Source organism: Patiria miniata, unplaced genomic scaffold, assembly GCF_015706575.1.
Source record: "Patiria miniata isolate m_02_andy unplaced genomic scaffold, ASM1570657v1 HiC_scaffold_22, whole genome shotgun sequence".
Lineage (NCBI taxonomy): Eukaryota > Metazoa > Echinodermata > Asteroidea > Valvatida > Asterinidae > Patiria > Patiria miniata.
The window spans coordinates 14,128,103-14,134,102 of NW_024037061.1; the positions used below are offsets into that span (position 1 = coordinate 14,128,103).

General features: G+C 42.8%; 1 protein-coding gene across 1 annotated transcript in view; it reads right to left on the bottom strand.

Moving 5' to 3' along the window:
* The window catches only part of LOC119730104, a 91,558-nt gene extending 85,792 nt beyond the window's left edge, over nucleotides 1-5,766 (bottom strand). The window contains exon 1 of the mRNA XM_038202887.1: nucleotides 5,321-5,766. The gene's annotated coding sequence lies outside the window, so the exon portion shown is untranslated. The remainder of the gene's footprint in view (nucleotides 1-5,320) is intronic.
* Nucleotides 5,767-6,000: the final 234 nt, after the last annotated feature.

Genomic DNA, 6,000 nt, shown 5'->3' on the forward strand with positions numbered 1-6,000 from the left:
TGTGGATGTTTCTGACACTCCCGGGCGAAATGCCCTATCTCACCACACCTGAAGCACTTCAGGGTACTGGGCTTGTTCGTTTTGGGGGGCATGCCCTGAACCTGACCCTGACCCTTAATCTGAGTCGACAACGACTTTACCAATTCAGCCACAGACTTCAATGCCTGGGCCTGTTCACCGATACTTTTCTCTAAAGTCTCAAACCTCTGCTCTGTTCCGGAGTCAACAGCTCTCGCCAGCTTGGCGGGCTTCCGGTCAAACAACCTTTGCTGTTCGACCTTATCAAAGTTCTCTGTCTCTAGGGCAGCCTGGACCGCTTCATCCAAAGTCTTTGGACGAGCCCGATGAATGCCCTCCCTGACTGAATGACAATCAACGGCGTCTATGAAGTGGTTCTTAGCCAACCTCTCCCGAGCATCCTCCTGCAACTCAGGGTATGCTCTTGCTGTTAACTCGTGAATCGCTTGCCCTAATTCCTGCAAGCCCTCCTTTGGCTTTTGGCGTCGATGTCTCAATTCGACAAGATAATTTTCACTCTGTCGAGCTGACCCAAACCTGCGCTCCAGCAGCTTAACAAGTGCATTGTACTTGTACTTGTGGCCTGAGTCACCCAACAACCGTAGAGCGTCTCCCTGCAAGCTTGCGGCTAACCACCTCGCAGCCTGCTCCTCGCTCCACATATTCACCTCACGACATGACTCAAAATGGCGGAAGTACTCCTTCCAGAGTACCTTCCCACTGTACCGATCAGGGGTTATGTTTGGCCTGCGATTTGGTCGCTCCAAACTACCCATCTGACCCACACCACCATGGACCCGTGCCTCTCTTTTCAGTGGCCACGGACCCACTGACGAGATGTCAACTTGAGCTGAACTGTCGTTCTTTGCCTCGACTGGTCGAGTCGCGAAACTCAACAGTTCACTATGTACCTGTTTAGGAGTACACAATTCCTTATCTTCAACGAACGGGTTGGTACTCGCCCTACCCCGTCTCACACCAACCTCAGGCGTGAACGACAACAGATCCCCATTAGGACCCTCCGTCTCCCTAGAAATAGGCGTTGACTGTGCTCGGGGGAACACCCCTGAGCTTTGTCCTTTCTGAGGTGTACTTTCAATAAAGCTCACCCCCCTCCCCACTTTAGGGGCCAACTCAGGCACCACACCTGCACCTGACTCTCTCCCCGTCGCTCCAGAGACATACCCAGATGTCTCTTCGGGCAACCTAAACTCAACATCGGAATCAACACGACGGCGCACACGCCCTCTCTCGGCTTGTGTACCCCCGTTTCCTCCATTTGGGGAATCACCCGACTGCAAGTCCATGGCAGCTAGCGCCAACTTCTTTTCAGTGAGGTCCTTTTCCCACTGCAGTATTTGGTTTTCCATCCGCAGTCGTTGCACCTCGACCTCAGCACTCGAGGTGCCAATTCGACCTTTCGAGCCTGGATCGCTCATCTCTACCCAAAAATCACCACCGAAATCAACAACACGTGAAGACCAATTGTGCAATTCTATTAGTCAACAGAGAAGTCACCTTAATCAATTCCAATCCCACTTCTGACACCATTTGTGGCGGGACTGTTCCCGAACCAAGTTATTCCTCGGACCAGGGACTACACAAAGCAGTCTAAAGGCTAAGGATGCAGGCTCGTTTTGGGTGGAAATCTACCGCCGCAGGAATTGATCCCTAAACCTTCTGTTAACTAGGCAATAACACAATAACAAGGACAACTGGCAACTGAATGGTCGGTAATCTCAAGTAACACAATGATTTATTTCAGAGACAACAAATTTATGATTCAGTGATTTGGGAGTAATTGTCTTGGGTAGCTTTATTACAACCTGTGGTTTTCGAATATGAGCCCTATTTGCAATATACAACTAATATCGCACTGCTCACTCCAATAATCACTGCACAAACTAATGCTGCATCACAGGAACGCTATAGCAATGCACAACCAATGCTGCAACATAGGAACACTACAGCAATGCACAACCAATGCTGCAATACATGAACACTACAGCAATGCACAACCAATGCTGCAATACATGAACGCTATAGCAATGCACAGACCAATGCTGCAATATAGAAACACTCCAGCAACGCAACAACCAATGCTGCACTGCCTAAACAATATCGCATTGCATAGCTCAGTGCCACTGTGGAGATATGGTTTGTGCGCACGTAGCACTACGAAACCATGGGCCCAGCCCCAATCAACCACAATGCACCCACAAGTGTACGGCTAAACTGTCCAACAGTTCGCCCGCGCGTAGCTAGCATATAGCGCAAATCACCATATAGCAATACACGCCACAGCGAGAGCACACTCAACTCACGTTTGTACAGCTCGCTGCCACTTGCCAGAAACCTCCCGCGCGTACGTACGTAGCAATCTACTTACGCGCATACATAGCACATGCACTAAACCATTATGATGCACTAAACATATGGGGCTTTGTTAACCAATCGCGTGCGTGCATACACGCACACCCTGACTGCTAAGCCACACCCAGTCACGGGCGTACTATACTACAGTTCATTCATAAGATTAGAATACAATAACATGAACAAGGGCATAAAACTTCACTTTCCGTCACAGTATGTACACATCGGCTTAAAACATGCACATGTATGTGCACAAGTACGACTTGTGTAATTTTGTACATGAACAGATAAAAAACAAGTTCGTCAATGCATAGCCTATGCTCACTAAATTTTAAACAGAAATGTATGGCAACTTTGAAATGATCGAGGATTGCACTGAACAAAAGGATGGACGGACTTGCCCCAAGGCAATTTTGTTTTCCATAAAACTGTGTTAGTCGTGATTACAGTCTTAACATTTGGGTAGAAAGGCTTAGGAATTAAATGCCAAGGTCATATACTCAAAGGAACGCTCATGCCAAACAGCAAATGTTTTTAATTAGATGGAGAAATTTCTTAATGCCATCGATGCACGGATCTTTTGTAAATATTTAGAGAAATTTTGCATGCAGGTGTTGCAATGTGATTGGGCTCCTGAGATGTGCTATTGCTCTTCTACATGTTCTATGACATTTGAAATTGAAAGATAATTTTACAATGGAAACTTGTTTCTTTTCCTTTTTTTTGGGGGGGGGGGGGGGGAGGGGAACAGTGCTTAGGCCAACCAAAAATAGTTCTGCTTCCAGATACCCTACCTAGTACCTACCCTATTTGGACAGACCCTACCCTAATTTTTTTGGGGGAAAATGAGGAAAAACCTGAAAGCCATCAATTACCCTTGACTACAGGCAGACACCTCCATATGATCGTATGCAAAAAAAAATTGCCCCCAAAAACTCTCTACCTAAATACCTAACCATTCTCACATGCCATGTAATCAGAAACGGAACTTGTTTTTGTTTTTGCCTTTAAGTTAAAGTTACTTCTCAACTGAAAATGAGGGATGGGGGTGCAACCTGAGACCAAATCTGATATTCTGTTATTATAAAAAAAGATTAATTAAGACATTGAGTAGGCCTATTCCTTAAGAATACAAGGAGTACATATTAATTTAACATTTGGCCAATTCTAGCATCTTAGTCTAAGCCTTCCTCCATGACGGTATATTATATTTGTACATGTATAATGGTATTTTTTTAAGTTTAAATCTGTTTATATTAATATTGATAGCTATGTTTTATGTTCCGATGTCTGAACTTTTAAAGAAAATTCCTTGGAGCATGATTTATTTTCTGGATATGCGCTATTCTAAATTAGTAAACTTTATTAAACAGGGTGGAATTTCTTTTTCAGTTCCATGTCTCATACAAAGTTAAAAAAAGCCTTTTACAAGTTTCACACATTGTAATTGATAGCCCCTCGTCTGTTCTGTTTGATAAACAACACAGAATCTAACCCTGGCTAGATTTCACCCATTTCCATCAGTGTACACAGTGTAGTAAAGTGAATAAACCAGTACCTGCCAATCCAATCAAATATAATTAATCAAATTGCTCAACGTAAGAAAACAAAATCCTACACAACCATTTGTACAATCACCTGTCAAAATTACAAGAGTCTGTCCCGGTGCTTTTGCGGCATGACTGTGTTGCACCGTACAGCTGATAGTTAACAACGAACGATACAGCCCTAATTAGATTCTCCAAAAGCCTCTCTACAAGTACATTTGTACATGTACACGACTGCTGATCTTTCAACAACCTAATTACGAGACAAATACGGATGGTGCCAGTCGATCTGTATCCCTCAATGTAAATTTACTTAACATGCGGCTCGATGCATTAGGGATTCATTGCCCCGGCATCATCGTGAAGATGCACCTTGATCCAAAGCAATTAATTTAAGTGGGGCTGCAAGAAATCAATGCAAATATAGTGTACGCGTACCGAACATGAGGACGGTCAGAAAGGCAAAATGCCAATATCATGGGGCGAAATTGAGAGAAAATGAAAGATTCATGAAATAATCGGCAGAAGGTTTAGGGTTCCCGACCAACATAGGGTCTCCATGTATGGTATGTTTGCATATAAAAGGCACCCTGTTACAATACCCATTTCTTTTGTTCTCCATACACATTTATAGGTAATCACACCATTATGGAAACCACCAAATACTCTGAGATTTCGAAGAGGATGCTTCGAGAAAAAGGGATTCTTCACGAAGAGAATAAGGGATTCCTCAAGAATATAAGGGGATTCTTCGAGAATAAGGGATTCTTCGAGAATAAGGGATTCTTCAAGAATATGGGATTCTTCTGATAAATCACACCCTTGCAATATAAAATTGAGAAGATATCTTCATTGTTTGTATGGCTATTCAAATGCAAAGATATATTTTTCTTATTCAAAATTTAGAAACATTTCATTAAATATTCCAACTTGCAAAGTTTTCTCAAATAGAAATACTTGGAAGCATTTTTGGAAAGTTTGGAGAATGAATTACTAACAAACTAATCAGTCTTTCAAACATTTATTACCTCTTATACAGTTTTTCTGCTAGTTATTTGTATTTTACAAACAACAGAAACACTGTCAACTCTTCAAGTTCTGTATTTCTGTGCTTGTGATTCTGATGAAAAAAATTAATGTTGATATACATGTAACTTTGACCAATTTGTTTAATTTCGAAGCATTGCTCTCAGAACTAGTTCTTGCAACTTGCAGCCTATTTTGGAAAAATCCTTTTTGAAACTTAACATTTTTCAAACTTGTATACATGTAGCATACTATACAGAATGTATATGCTATAAGATGTAGGTAGTTTAAATACATTTCTTATTTAAATCCAAAAGTGCAAGCCCCCCCCCCCCCCCCCAAGTAAATATCCTCACCTTTGGAAGACAAAAAAAATATGTAGAGCTACCTTGAAAGATTTCCTGCTAGGAAGACTCAAATCACTGAGAATTCAATCTCAAGCACACAGTTGACTTCCTCACAAAACAATCACATTTACCGGTGCATGAATAAATCCAAAGCAGTCACATTCCTGTAGTACGTGCACATTTATTGATGAACACTTCAGCGTAGCATTATTTTCCACACTCAGACCTTTGGATTAATTCCTACGTAAATTACTTCCGTCCACTTGGAAGATGAAAAGCAGATGAGATTTGCACAATCCAATTTCCTCGCTGGTGAGTGCCCAGCCTCCTGTTACGTCCGTGACCGCCTCTTGAATTTGAAATCATGCAGAGCAGAAATTGTAAATCTGGCTGTGCACACACACTGTGGGGCAGCGTAGTAAAATGACACACCAATGAGCAAAAATCCCCCTCCAACAAAAAAAAAAGCCAACCGACAAACGCCGAGGGCATTATTTCAAGCAGCCTTATCAGTTTGCTGGGAAAATATTTGCACAGTTCGTATTATTGAATCTCAGGCAGATACAATCTGGGCCTGTGGACCCCCCCCCCCCCTAATCTCTGTCTTATCAGACCAGCCAATCAGTGGGATGAAGACGGCTGTAATAAACTTGTTTCCCTGTTGGCCGCTCGGCCAAACGAAAACGCGG